The sequence below is a fragment of the Saimiri boliviensis genome, chromosome 1 (genome assembly GCF_048565385.1).
Source record: "Saimiri boliviensis isolate mSaiBol1 chromosome 1, mSaiBol1.pri, whole genome shotgun sequence".
Classification (NCBI taxonomy): domain Eukaryota; kingdom Metazoa; phylum Chordata; class Mammalia; order Primates; family Cebidae; genus Saimiri; species Saimiri boliviensis.
Window position 1 is genome coordinate 38485695 of NC_133449.1, and position 14392 is coordinate 38500086.

At 38.9% G+C, this 14392-nt stretch overlaps 1 protein-coding gene and 1 non-coding gene across 4 annotated transcripts in view; one reads left to right on the forward strand and one right to left on the reverse strand.

The window, feature by feature from the left end:
• Positions 1–14392, forward strand: part of ARHGEF33 (Rho guanine nucleotide exchange factor 33) — a 141903-nt gene that overhangs the window by 1221 nt on the left and 126290 nt on the right. For all 3 annotated transcript variants that reach the window (XM_074396251.1, XM_039462414.2, XM_074396260.1), the window contains exons 2-3: positions 6877–6980; positions 13482–13554. The gene's annotated coding sequence lies outside the window, so the exon portion shown is untranslated. The remainder of the gene's footprint in view (positions 1–6876; positions 6981–13481; positions 13555–14392) is intronic.
• On the reverse strand, positions 1585–1691 carry LOC120362078 (U6 spliceosomal RNA). The gene has a single exon (XR_005578080.1). It is a non-coding gene; the product is annotated as a U6 spliceosomal RNA (small nuclear RNA).

The following is a 14392-nucleotide window of genomic DNA, read 5'->3' on the forward strand; positions in this document are numbered from 1 at the left end:
TGGCAAAGTTGCTTTCCAATCCTCTGAGTTTTGTCATCTTTTTTTTTTTTTTTTTTTTTTTTTTCTAGTTTGTGCTGTGTATCCCAGTTGACATCCACCCTCTTTTAAAAAAACTTTTTTAGGCTATAATACATTTTATTTATTTATTATTTTTTAACTTTTATTTTAGGTCCAGGCATACATGTGCAGGTTTGTTATACAGGTGAACTCATGTAACAGGGCTTTGTTGTACAGATTATTTTGTCTCCCAGGTACTAAGCATAGTACCCAATAGTTATTTTTTCTGATCCTCTCCCTCCTCCCAACCTCCACCCTCAAATAGCCCCCATGTCTGTTGTTCCTTTCTTTGTGTCCATGAGTTCTCATCATTTAGTTTCCACTTACAAGTGAGAACCTGTGGTATTTGGTTTTCTGTTCCTGTGATAGTTTGCTAAAGATAATGAACACAATTTTAAGTGTACAATACATTATTGTTGACTACAGGTACAGTGTTGTACAGTAGATCTCGAGAGCTTATTCATCTTGCTTGACTGAAACTTTATGACCTTTGTTTAGTTACCTCTTATTTTCTCATCACCCAGCCCCTGGTAACCATTATTCTACACTTTGATTCTATGAAGTTGACTATCTTATTTTATTTTTTATTTTTTTTAGATGGAGTTTCACTCTTGTTGCCCAGGCTGGAGTGCAATGGCATGATCTTGGCTCACCGCAATCTCTGCCTCCTGGGTTCGAGCGATTCTCCTGCCTCAACCTCCAAAGTAGCTGGGATTACAGGCACGCGCCACCATACCCAGCTAATTTTTGTATTTTTAGTAGAGATGGGGTTTCACCATGTTGACTGGGCTGTTGAACTCCTGATCCACCTGCCTTGGCTTCCCAAAATGCTGAGATTATAGGTGTGAGCCACCCTGCCTGGCCGAATTTGACTATTTTAATACCTCATACTTCTAAGTGGCATCAGACAGTACTGGTCTTTCTGTGACTGGCTTATTTCACTTAGAATAATGTCCTCATGGTTCATCCATGTTGTCACAAATTGCAGGATTTCTCTTTTAAGGCTGAATGGGATTCCATTGTACGTATATACCACATTTTCTTTATTCATTGTGGTGGACATTTAGTTTGTTTCCACAGCTTGGCTATTGTGAATAGTGATGCAGTGAACATAGGAGTGCTAATATTTGAGATCTTCATTTCAGTTCTTTTTTTTTTTTTTTTTGAGACAGAGAAGTCTTACTCTGTTGCCCAGGCAGGAGTGCAATGGTGCAATCTTGGCTCACTATAACCTCTGCTTCCTAGTTTCAAGCGATTCTTGTGCCTCAGCCACCTGAGTAGCCAGGATTACAGGTGTGTGTCACCACACATGGCTAATTTTTTGGTATTTTCAGTAGAGATGGGGTTTCACCATGTTGGCTAGGCTGGTCTTGAACTCCTTGACTGCCTGGCCTCCAAAAGTGCTGGAATTACAAGCATGAGTCACTGTACCTGGCTTCAATTCTTCTAGAAAAAACATCAAGAAGTAGGATTTCTGACTCATATTGTAGTTTTATTTATTTATTTTGTTATTTATTTTATTCTTATTTTAATATGGACTGCTTCACAAATTTTCAGGCCATCTTTTCGCAGGGGCCACACTAATCTTCTCTGTATCATTCCAGTTTTAGTATATGTTCTGCTGTAGTGAGCACGGTAGTTCTATTTTTAATTCCTTGAGGAACCTCCATAGTGTTTACGGTAGCAGCTACATCATTTTGCATTCCCAGCAACAGTGGGCAAGTGTATGGCCCAGTTCTTCCCACTTTCTTACTATGCCCTTACTGAAAATCAGAGTACCTTGACTGCTCTGTGACCCAGCTGGCTACAGGTTTTTCTCTACAGGCTTGAACCCAAACTGGGTCTTGAACATTCCCAGGCACTGAGAAAGGTATTTGGGTTGTTGCTCGAAACACTGAAACTGGCCGCCATCCCTGAGCCAAATTTCTCCAGCTGTCATAGAATCTCCAGACTCTGAGCCCCTTGCTGTAGACATAACTGGGTAGAACACCCTTTTCTCTCTCAGTGATTATTGCAGCACTCAGTAAGGAAGTTTCCCTAATACATTCTTTGGACCAATCACCCCAGAGTTTAGAGTTTTTTCCTTTGGTATCCCAGCCAGCCCTATTTTCCTTGTGGGAAATCCCCCTGTTACTGCTTTTGGGGTGATTCCAGCCGAGGATTTGAGGGTTTAGAGAGGCAAAACAGCAAGGGTTCAGTTTCTCCACCTCAGCATTTGTTTTTTGTTTTTGATGATAGCCATCCTGACCAATATAAAGTGGTATCTCATTATGGTTTTGATTTCTATTTCTCTGATGATTAGTGACATTGAGCATTTTTCCAAATACCTATTGACCATTTATATGTCTACTTTGGAGAAATGTCTATTCCATTCCCAATGCATTTTAAAATCAGGTTATTAATTTTTTACCATTGATTTGTAAGAATTCCTTATATATTTTGCAGATTAAATCCTTATCTATGATTTGCAAATATTTTCACCCATTCTGTAGGTTGTTGCCTTTTCACTCTGTTGTTTCCTTTGCTGTGCAGAAGATTTTAGTTTGATGTAGTCTTACTTGTTTATTTTTTGTTTTGTTGCCTGTGCTTTTAGTGTCATTATCCATGAAATCATTGCCAAGATCTATGTCATGAGATTTTCCCCTGTTTCCAACAACACATGGAAAGGATCGTATACCATGACCAAGTGAGATTTATCCTGGGATGCAACGGTAGTTCAACATACAAAAATCAACTAATGTTTTATATCACATTAACAGAATAAAGGATAAAAATCATATAATCAGCTCAACAGATGCAGAAAAAGCATTTAACAAAATTCAGCACCTTTTCATTATTTAAAAAAAAAAAACTTGACAAATTAGGAATAGAAAGAAATTACCTAAACATAACAGAGGTTATATATAAAAAGCTCACAGCTAACATCATACTCAATGGTGAAAAACTGAAAAGCTTTTACTCTAAGATAGGATACAAGGCAAGGATGCCAACTCTTGTCACTTCTATCTTTAAAATAGTATATCTCTATATTAAAGGAGACTATCAAGAAAATGAAAATACCATCCTCACAATGGGAGAAAATATTTGCAAATCATATCTGATTGTCAGAAATTTGATTAATATAGTTGCTGCCTCAGTGTCTATTTTTTGGCCTGATATAAGTTGTCCGAAGCCCATTCATATCCCATTACTCTTGGCCTAGTTAAAACTTTCCTTCCCCTTGTAGTTGTTTGCAATACAGCCCACTTGTTCCTCACCCTGCTGACCCAAAACCCAACACATCCCACAGCTGCTGACCATGATAAAACCTCAAGGTCAACATAAGCCACGCAAAAATAAGTTCCCCCTTTCCACATGTTTTCTTTAAACTAGCCAATCCACAACCCCAGAGGGAAAGCCTAAGGGATAACATCCATGGACGTTAATAGAGGCATAGTCCTGTGGTCCTCCCTCTCACCTCAAACTCACTGGTTGAGCTCCCTGCCACCTCCAGACTTCCAGAAACCATAGCAATAAAAATTATGAAACTGATAAAAGTCTAATTTCCAGAATTTAGAAAGAACTTTTACAACCCAACAATAAAAAGGAATCAATTTTAAAAATGGGCAAAGAGGCCAGGCACAGTGGCTTATGCCTGTAATCCCAGCACTTTGGGAGGCCTAGGTGGGTGGATCACCTGAGGTCAGGAGTTTGAGACCAGCCTGGCCAACATGGCAAAACCCTGTCTCTACTAAAAATACAAAAAGCTGGGCCTGATGGCAGGCACCTGTAATCCCAGGTGCTCAGGAGGCTGAGTCAGGAGAATCGCTTGAACCTGGCAGGCAGAGGTTGCAGTGAGCCAAGATCATGCCATTGCACTCCAACCTGGGCAGCAGAGTGAGACTTCATCTCAAAAAAAAAGGGCAAAGAATTTGAATAGATGTTTCTCTGAAGAAGATATACAAACACTCAATAAGTAAACAAAAAGTTGCTCAACATCCTTACTCTTAAGGGAAATGCAATTGAAACCCACAAACCCACCATGAGATACTACTTCACACCAACTGGGATGGCTATTTTATTTTATTTTATTTTAAGTTCTGGGGTACATGTGCAGGATGTGTAGGTTTACTACATAGGTAAATGTATGTCATGGTTGTTTGCTGCACGTATCAACCTGTCACCTAGATATTAAGCCCAGCAAGCATTAGCTATTTTTCCTGATGCTCTGCCTTCTCCCACTCGCCCAGCAGGCCCCCGTGTGTGTTGTTCCCCTCCCTGTGTCCATGTGTTCTTATTGTTCAGCTCCCACTTATAAGTGAAAACATGCATTGTTTGGTGGGATGGCTATATTAAAAAAAAAGACAATACAAAGATTGGCAATGATATGGGGAAATTGGAACCCTCACACATTTCCCGTGGGAACATAAAATGGTGCAGCTACTGTGGAATATAGTTCCTCAAAATATTAGACATAGAGTTACTACATGACTCAGCAGTTCGTAGGTATGTTCCCAAGGGAATTGACTTGTACACAACATTATTCATTGCTAGAGTCTGAATGTGTCCCTCCAAAATTTATGATTATAGCTAATATCATACCTATAATCCCAGCACTTTGGGAGGCCAAGGTGGGTGAATCATTGAAGTCAGGAGTTTGAGACCAGCCTGGCCAATATGGTGAAACCCCTTCTTTACTAAAAATAGAAAAATTACTAGTTGTGGTGGTATGCGCCTGTAATCCCATCTGCTCAGGAGTCTGAGGCACAAGAATCGCTTGAAACTGGGAGGCGGAGGCTGCAGTGAGCCAAGATGGTGCTACTGCACTCCAGCAGGTACAGCAGAGCCAGACTCTGTCTATAAAAACTAAAACTAAAAGAAAAACACACATACAACACAACAACAACAACAACAATAAAAAGCTAATCTCTATTCTGGTAGTATTAAAGTTGAGGCCTTTAGGAGGTGATTAGGTTATGAGGACAGAGCCCTCATGGATGGGATGAGTGCCCTATGAAAGAGATGTGAAGGAGATTGCTTGCTGCTTCTATCACAAGAGATTGCTGCAAGAAGGTGCCATCTTTGAAGAAGAGAGCAAGCCCTTACCAGACACTGAATCTGCTGGTGCCTTCATCCTGGACCTAACCACCTCCAGAACTGTGAGCAATACATTTCTGTTGTTTACAAATTACCCTAAAGTGTTTTGTTACGGCAGTTCAAATGGACGAAGACATTTATAATAGTTCCAACTGGAAACAATCCAACTCTCCATCAACTGATGAATATATAAACAAAATGTATGCATAATGGAATATTATTCAGCCATAAAAAATATGAAGTACTTATACTACAACATGGATGAACTTCAAAAACATTGTACTGGCCAGGTGGGGTAGCTCATCCTGTAATCCCAGCCCTTTGGGAGGCCAAGGTGTATGGATCGCTTGAGTCCAGGAGTTTGAGACCAGGCTGGGCAACATGGCAAAAATCCCATCTCTACAAAAAATACAAAGATTAGCCAGATGTGGTGGCACATGTCTGTAGTCCCAGCTACTTGGGAGGACTTCCTGAGCTCAGGATGCAGAGGTTGCAGTGAACCAAATCATGCCATTGCACGCCAGGTTGGGTGATGGAGCCAAACTTCATCTCAAAAACAACAAACAGACAACATTGTACTAAGTAAAAGGAGCCAGTCACAAAAGGCCACATATTGTATGATTCCATTTATGTGAAATGATCTGAATAGGCAAATCCTTAGGGACAGAAAATAGATTAGTGGTTGCCAGGGGAGGAAGGAATTGGGAGGCATGAGGTTTCTAGAATTAGACAGTGGTGATGGTTGCACAGTTTTGAAAATATGCTAAAAACCACGAATTGTTCACTTTACAAGGACAAATTTTATGTATGGTATATAAATTATATCTCAATTTCTTAAAAAGTAGATCTGTGTGTTGTCATATAGTCTATATCCAGAAAACCTCTTTACTTTTCACATAAAATAATTTAAAAATTATGTCAGCTACATTTTAAAAATTACAATAAAGACCTGAATGTTTTTGCTGAAACTCTATTATTCTAAAACTGACAAAAAATACTGTATGCAATATATAACTTCTTTGTCATATTTCTCTATTCAAAATCTTATGAATATTTGTATTTCTCAACATATTATAGCCAAAAAATGTATTATCTATTTTTTACTGTACTGGCACAAATTTGGGTTGTACCATCTTCTAAAATGTTAAAATAAAAATGGCATTTTTGTTGGTTTCTCATAATAATAGCTCTATGTTTAATTTCAAAAGACCCTATTTATAAGTGTTCAAAGATACATTTTAAGAATTGGACTTTTTTGCATGAGTTGCTTAACATTAGTTGGCGTGGCTTTAGAATTAAGTATTATTATGTGGAAATTTGTAAAGAGATATAAATACTGGACAAGTTAAGATAAGGTGAGAAGATGTTTTCAGGGACCAGGACATATAATTCTAATTCAAAAACTTCTGGAAAATACTTTATAGAAAAGTATTTGCTTTGCTGCAAACTAAATTTTCCCTATTTTTTTTTCAATTCATTTAATGTAGCAAGATACATATTTTACTCTTAAAATATTTAACTTTTATTGCTATTAATAACTTTTCAATGTACAGTTTTTCAATTTTCTAATATACCAAAGATATTCCTCTTAAATGGGTTTCTTCCTTTTACTCATTGAAACTAAATGCAGCTCAGTTATTTGATTAGTTGATGCTAGAATTTGACCTGGAGCTTATATAATTAGAAGAGACACTAGTTTTCCTCATTTAAAAGCCTGGTTAGCATACTACGGTCTCGTTTCAGGGGAAGTCAAACCTCTCTACTGCTTCTTTTTATAACTTTAAGTTAATTCAGAACCCAGATAAGCCTTGATCTGAGGATGATATAACCACCCCAAGCAACATGGGGTAAGTATGTGCTTTTATATGCTTTAAGGGGCACTGAAAGGGGAAATAATTTTATAAGAGATGAAAACCCATCAATCCTTACCATATGGTGTATCAATTTAAATCCAATGTATGCTATCATTTATTTAAGGTAGCCATTCAAAGAAATAACTTTTATTTAAAAGTTATAACAATTTGTAAAATGTTCATTTATTTCCTTGCTTAATTTTTATATGATGTCTTAACTGCCTTTGCAGGTTATCAATAAACTGGAGACAGAAGTTGTTCTGCATATTAATAAATATAGTTGAAGCTGAGTTAAATTTTGAGAGCAATCTTAAAGAAAGGATGGTAGGCAGCACAAATCCGACATGGACATGCCTCTTTGAGATTAAGAATAATGAAAGAATGAAAAAGATTAGGGATGGAGGGAAATTGGTTTATTCCTTTCTAACAGAAAAAAGACAGAAAAATCTTCAGCATTCACCCCTCTATGTACAGAACAGAAAACACATCCTGATTGAAAATGTATACTGATTAATTACGTGGGGGCTTTATTGGTAAAACCTAATTCTAAACACTTCATGGGGCTTTGGTGTGTAATGAGAACTGAGCTTCACTTGACACTGGCTTTACTTAGGTGAGAATAGCATTCTATTATAATTAGTATTGGAATTATGTGAGTTTTTTTATGCTGAAATAGTGTTCTGAATATGTAGAAATCTGTCTTTATATCACTCTTTTATATTTTTTAATAGCCTCTTTTAATATAAAATTATATTGCTGTAAGTTGTATAGGTATTTCACTGAAGTCTACTTCTGAAGGATTCAATGCAATAATCAGAAATTTACACTAGAGAAAAAAGGTTTTGATGTATATTTATTCTAAACATTTTTCACAAACCTAATTAATTAATGTCTATGATTTTCATACCATGGACTCTGAAAATGCAATCTAAGCTCATCTAAAAACTCAGAGGCTTTTCAAAGAAGATAATCATATTATTAGGTTTTTTTTCTTTTCTGTTTTTCGACAAGGTCTCACTTTGCCACCTGGGCTCAAGCATTTCTCCCGCCTCAGCCCCTCGGGTAGCTGAGACCACAGGCACTAACCACCACCGCTGGCTAATTTTTGTATTTTTTGTAGAAATGGGGTTCCGTCATGTTGCCCAGGTTGGTCTTGAACTCTTGATCTCAAACATTCCTCCTACTTATGCCTCCCAAAATGCTGGAATTACAGGCATGAGCCACCATGCTGGCCTTACTGTTGACTTTTTCTTTATTCCCTTTATTTACCTTCCCTTTTCTCTGTGTATAAGGGTGTACTTCAACATAGCAGGCCAGTGGTAAACCAAGCAATGTGGATACAAAGATCAACTGATCTTCCTCCTCATCTTCCTCTCCTTTCTTCCCTTCCTCTGTCCCTTTTCCTTCCTCTCTTTTTCTTTAATGACAGCAGTTCTTAACCCTTTTCGGTGTCAAGAATTGCTTTCAGAATCTTCAGAAACCAGTCCACCATTTCTGCAAAAAAAAAAAAAAAAAAAAAAAAGGTAAAAGCACACAAAATTTTGCATACAATTGTAGATTTACAGGTGACATGAAACCCAATTCCCAGTACCACAGGTTAAGACCCTGAGATTTTTATTTTAGGACGAGAGTATGATTTGTTCAATATTTCTCTTTGTTTGGATTTTTATAAAATGTAAGAATCTTTAAGTTCATAATTCTTGCTAATCTTCTCAAGGACAGTGTGGAAGATTCTCCCCCGACCCCCCCGCCCCCCCCACACACGCAATTTACATGAATGTGAAACAGTTTAACCAATACGCATCACATTACTGCTGCTGGGCCCCAAGGACTTGACTAATCACTGTGCCTTTCGAGAGTGCCAGGAATCACCCTGGTAGCCATGGAAGGAAAAAAAACCTCATTACGTTATTTGTAAAGCACTTTGAATGTCCTGAATAAGATGAACAAAACAAATCTTAAATTGCTATTATTACAGACAGCACTCTTTTGATTGGTATATTCATGATTATTTTGTTGTCTGTTACTACTTTTATTGACAAAAAGAGGGTAGTAGGAATTAACATTTGTTTAAGTCTTCCTAAAATAACCAGAAAAATAAAGAGAAAGCAGCAGCTAACCGGATTCTCAAATGTATCCATTTGAAGAAATCTCTGGAATTTATTTCCTGAGAATGAGGGAATTGCTCTTTTGGATTTGTCTTTGGGGTCTACTTATCTCAAGCGATTTGAGGATATAATTCTCATCTATGGGGCAATGTCAGCCCTTTCCACTTTTCTGCAGGCTATGCTGGCATGTTTTTTTTTTTTTTTTTTTTTGAGACGGAGTTTCGCTCTTGTTACCCAGGCTGGAGTGCAATGGCGCGATCTCGGCTCACCGCAACCTCCGCCTCCTGGGTTCAGGCAATTCTCCTGCCTCAGCCTCCTGAGTAGCTGGGATTACAGGCACGTGCCACCACGCCCAGCTAATTTTTAGTATTTTTAGTAGAGACGGGGTTTCACCATGTTGACCAGGATGGTCTCGATCTCTTGACCTCGTGATCCGCCCGCCTCAGCCTCCCAAAGTGCTGGGATTACAGGCGTGAGCCACCGCACCCGGCCACTGGCATGCTTTTAGCAAGCAACGAAGAGGCAAATACTGGAAAATTCTTATGCTCCCTAAAAAATATCCTCCTCTTGCCGGGCGCGGTGGCTCAAGCCTGTAATCCCAGCACTTTGGGAGGCCGAGGCGGGTGGATCACAAGGTCGAGAGATCGAGACCAACCTGGTCAACATGGTGAAACCCCGTCTCTACTAAAAATACAAAAAAAAATAGCTGGGCATGGTGGCGCGTGCCTATAATCCCAGCTACTCAGGAGGCTGAGGCAGGAGAATTGCCTGAACCCAGGAGGCGGAGGTTGCGGTGAGCCGAGATCGCGCCATTGCACTCCAGCCTGGGTAACAAGAGCGAAACTCTGTCTCACAAAAAAAAAAAAAAAAAAAAATCCTCCTCTTACATTTTCATTGGATTTCTTATGGAGTGTGTGGGAAGGTGGGGTGGGTAGAGATGATGCCTAAAGGTGGGTAAAGGAATAACTGGGGAAAAGTGGAATAACCTAACTGACATCTGCTATTTACCATAACACCTGGGCAAAGGATGAGCAATGAGAAAGAAAGGATGGTTGTATTTCTTTTCTGAGATGCTTTTTAATGTGCTTTCCCCATCTCCTAGCAGAACTAGTCAGTGCAACCCCAATTGACATTTGGGAAAAGCAAAAGTTAAGCCTTTGGTAAAATTGTATAACCAAGAAGTTCATTATTACATCATAGTTAGTCTCCTTTTAGTCTCCCAGTTCAGTTTAGAGCAATTTTAAAAATTATCTTATGAATGTATTTTCTCCTTCTGAATCTGAGAGTGACCATCCAACTCTTTTTCTTGGGCAAAGCATATATTGGGCTCATGGAACAATCTTTGAAATGTCACTTCTATCTGTGCCCTCCTTTCTAAGAGCCACTTCCCTAATTCAGGTCATCATAGTCTTTTACTTGGGTTATTAAAGGTGCCTGCTCACTGGCCTCTTTGCAGCTGCTCTTTCCTCTACAGAACCACAAAGTCATTTCTTACCAGAGATTCGTGATCTTGTTACACCTGTGCTATATCTCTGCTTTAATATTTTCAACAACTCTTTCTCTCTACTGCAAAGCAAGTTCCAAAGAAAAGATTTAAGGCCCTCTATCTGTCCCCAATCTACCTGTCTAGGCCCACCTTCTATTCTACCTTCTGTGCTCCCTAGGATTTCTAAATCCATTTGGGCCTTGTGCTTTGTTCCTCTTGTAATCCTCTTTTTTTTCTGCTTTTCTTTTCTTTTCTTTTTTTTTTTTTTTTTGAGACAGGGTCTTACCCTGTCACCAAGGCCAGAGTGCAGTGGCGCAGTCTCGGCTCACTGCAACCTCTGTCTTCTGAGTTCAAGCGATTCTCCTGCCTCAGCCTTCTGAGTAGCTGAAATGACAGGCACCCACCAACATGGTCTAAGTTTTGTATTTTTAATAGAGAGAGTTTCATCATGTTGGCCAGACTGGTCTCAAACTCCTGACCTCAAGCAATTCACCTGCCTCAGCTTTCCAGAGTGCTGGAATAACAGATGTGAGCCACTGTGCCTGGCCCCTCTGGTGATCCCCTTTTGACTATTGTGCAAAGCCTGGCTCAAATCCTATCTTCTTGATGCTTTCTCCAATTCCCACAATGGAATTCATCTATTCTCTGAAAAGTTTATGCACTTTACACTTTTCTTATTTCATTTGTCACAATCCCTCATATGTTACCATTATTTGTGTGTCTCATGTTCCCTGCTAGACTGGAAGCAGAAGCAATGGCATCCTTGCATTTCTCCCAGCACCTGGTACAATGCCTTTTATATGGTATATGCTTATTAAATACTTGCTGAATGCACGTGAACTCTGTTTTTCCTATACTTCACAAAAAGCCCTAAAAACTTAATTTTATCCAAACTCTCCCTCTTTCTTCCGCAATTGAGTTGCTTCATTTTCCAGGTTTTTATCTGAGGAGCTCAAAGGAGTGAGTAGTATCTGAAATGAAGGCAATTCAAGGGAGAAAGGGTACAAACAAGGGCTGGAGTGACACACTAGAGTTTTCTGAAGACTTTGTTGTTAATAAGCAGAAAGCACACATAGGCTCCAAGGGAATGTGAAAAAACTTTCCAGAATTAAAAATTGTTCCTGCCAGGTGTGGTGGCTCACACCTGTGATCCCAGCACTTTAGCAGGCCACAACTCTTGGATCACTTGAGCCCAAGAGTTTGAGACAAGCCTGGGAAACATGGCAAAACCCTATCTTTACCAAAAAATAAAAATAAAAATAAAAATAATTAGCCAGGCATGGTGGCATGCACCTGTAGTTCCAGCTACTCAGAGACTGAGGCAGGAGTATTGCTTGAGCCCAGGAGGTCAAGGCTGCAGTGAGCCACAATCACACCACTGCACTCCAGCCTAGGCTTCAGAGAGAAAACCTTTCTTTTAAAGAAAAAAAAGTTGTTTTTAGGCTCTGTATAGCTGCCTAGAAGACCAGCATATCAGTAAGGATTGGGTTCATCTGCATATGCTATGCTGGGAAAAAAAAAACAAACAGAATAATAGGGGCTTAAACAAGCTAGAAGTATATTTCTCTCTTACATAAATAAAAACTAAAACAAACCAAAATGAAAAACCCCACAAAGGTAGGCAGTCTAGAGCTGTTAGATGAGTTCTTTGCTATGAGGTACGGAGATTCGTCTCATCTTTTTCTCCTGCCATTCTTAATGTATCACCTTTTGGTCCAAGAAGGTTGCTAGGTCTTCATCGATTTCACTGATTGCTAGGTCTCCACTGATCTCACTGGGGTTCAGCCAGCAGGAATGAGGAATGGGGAAAAAAAGGTGTGTTCTTCTTTTAGGAGACTTCCCAGAGGTCACTCAGTGTTTCTAGTTGTATTGCATGGGTAGAAATCTAGTCTCGTGGTTACACTTAGCTGTGAGAGAGAAGGGAAATACAGTCTTTTAAGTGGGTTTCCAAAAAAAAAAAAAAAAAGAGGACAATGAATACTGGGTAGCAACTAGCAGTGTCTGACAGAGCCAGTATCAGACCTTACATGGCTTCTTATATTCTTTTAGACAAAATACAGCATTATGTACAAAAGTAATCTTTTAAGAAAAAAATTGGTAAAGTTAAAGGAAAAAAAAAAAAGAGCAAGCCAAGCTGGGAATAAACAGATTCACCTAGGATAAAGGCCCCTTGATAAAAATGACAAAAGGTGACCAAGTTAGGCTTTTCCCCTCCCCACACTCCTACATCCCATTCTCCCTCCCTCCAGTCTTCATGTCCCTTAATCCTCACATCCACACCGTGAGGCAAGTATTGCTATTACTAAGCTAATCATACAGGTGAGGATACTGAAGTCCAGGAAGATTCAGTGGACTTCTGCCTGTACTGCAGCAAAAATTATATAAATCACAGAATGTTTTCTAATTAGATTTGTTCTTAATTTTGAGGATAGATCACTGTAATTAGTCTCTAAAGAAAAACCTATTATAAACATATTTCATTTGTCACTGGAAATCAATGATTTAATGTGGAATATTAGAAAAGACTCTAGATTTGTGGCTTTCAATATTTTAGGGTCAATTCAACTGCTTTGAACTCTTCTGATTCAGCAAAGCCCTCTAAGCCATGCTGGCGTTCTCCAGCTCTGTTTTTAAGTACATAGGAATTTATTTTTATTAGTCACCCCAAACATGTGAATGCTGAGGTGATTGTACTTACTCAATACCAACTGACTTGAAAATTAAAAGACTAGAAAAAACAAGGACTTTTACTTTTTTGCTTTGTATGGTTTGGACCTATTAGAAACTTTTAACAACAGTGAATTGCATATATAATAAAACTTTTAATTACAAAATTATAGGAAAAATGATGGCATAAATTCAAGGTAGCTATCATTATCAATGGCATTTTGTTTTTTACAGAACTTCTAGAGAAATCAGGAAGAAGACTTCAAAAAAAATGATATGATGTCTCCCAGTGGAGACAGGGCACGAGGTGAGTGAAAATTGCAAAGAACTGGTTTCTAATAAGAACACAGGCAAACTGAGAGCTCAGATTAAACCAGTGATCATTCTTGAAGCAGAGTATTATAAATTTCTTTGTAGAATTTTATAACCCTTCTTGGCTTGAAAACAATCAAATAAGCAAATTGTGAGATTACTTAATTAGCTAGCAGTAAGGGGAAATAGCCACCTTCTAAACCAGCCACATTATATCAGACTTGACTGCATATATGAGTGCTTGCTGACAGCATTGAGACAAGAATGAACTATGTTGGGTTTTTTTGTTTGTTTGTTGTTTTTGAGATGGCGTCTCACCGTCGCCTAGGCTGGAGTGCAATGGCATGATCTCAGTTCACTGCAACCTCCACCTCCCAGGTTGAAGCAATCCTCCTGCCTCAGCCTTTCGAGTAGCTGAGATTACAGGCACACACCACCATGCCCAGCTGATTTTTGTATTTTTATAGAGATGAGGTTTCTCCATGTTGGCCATGCTAGTCTCAAACTCCTGACCTCAAATGATCCACCTGCCTCAGCCTCTGCAAGTGCTGGGATTATAGGTGTGAGCCATCACATTCAGCAGTACTATGTTTTAATTAAGTTCTATTTTGAATGTCTTTGGTGATTGCAAAAAACTTTAAGAAAGACAACATTTACTTTCCATTGAAGTGGTAGATTCTGAGTCCCTAGTGCATACTGGGCTTTTTCACTTAATAAGAATGTGGGCTAGTAACTATTATGCCCACTTGACATTTGAGGGAGCATAGGCTTAGGAAGATTAACTTTCCCAGGTCACAAAATGGAATAAGTAGCAGAGCTGGGATTGGAAGCTA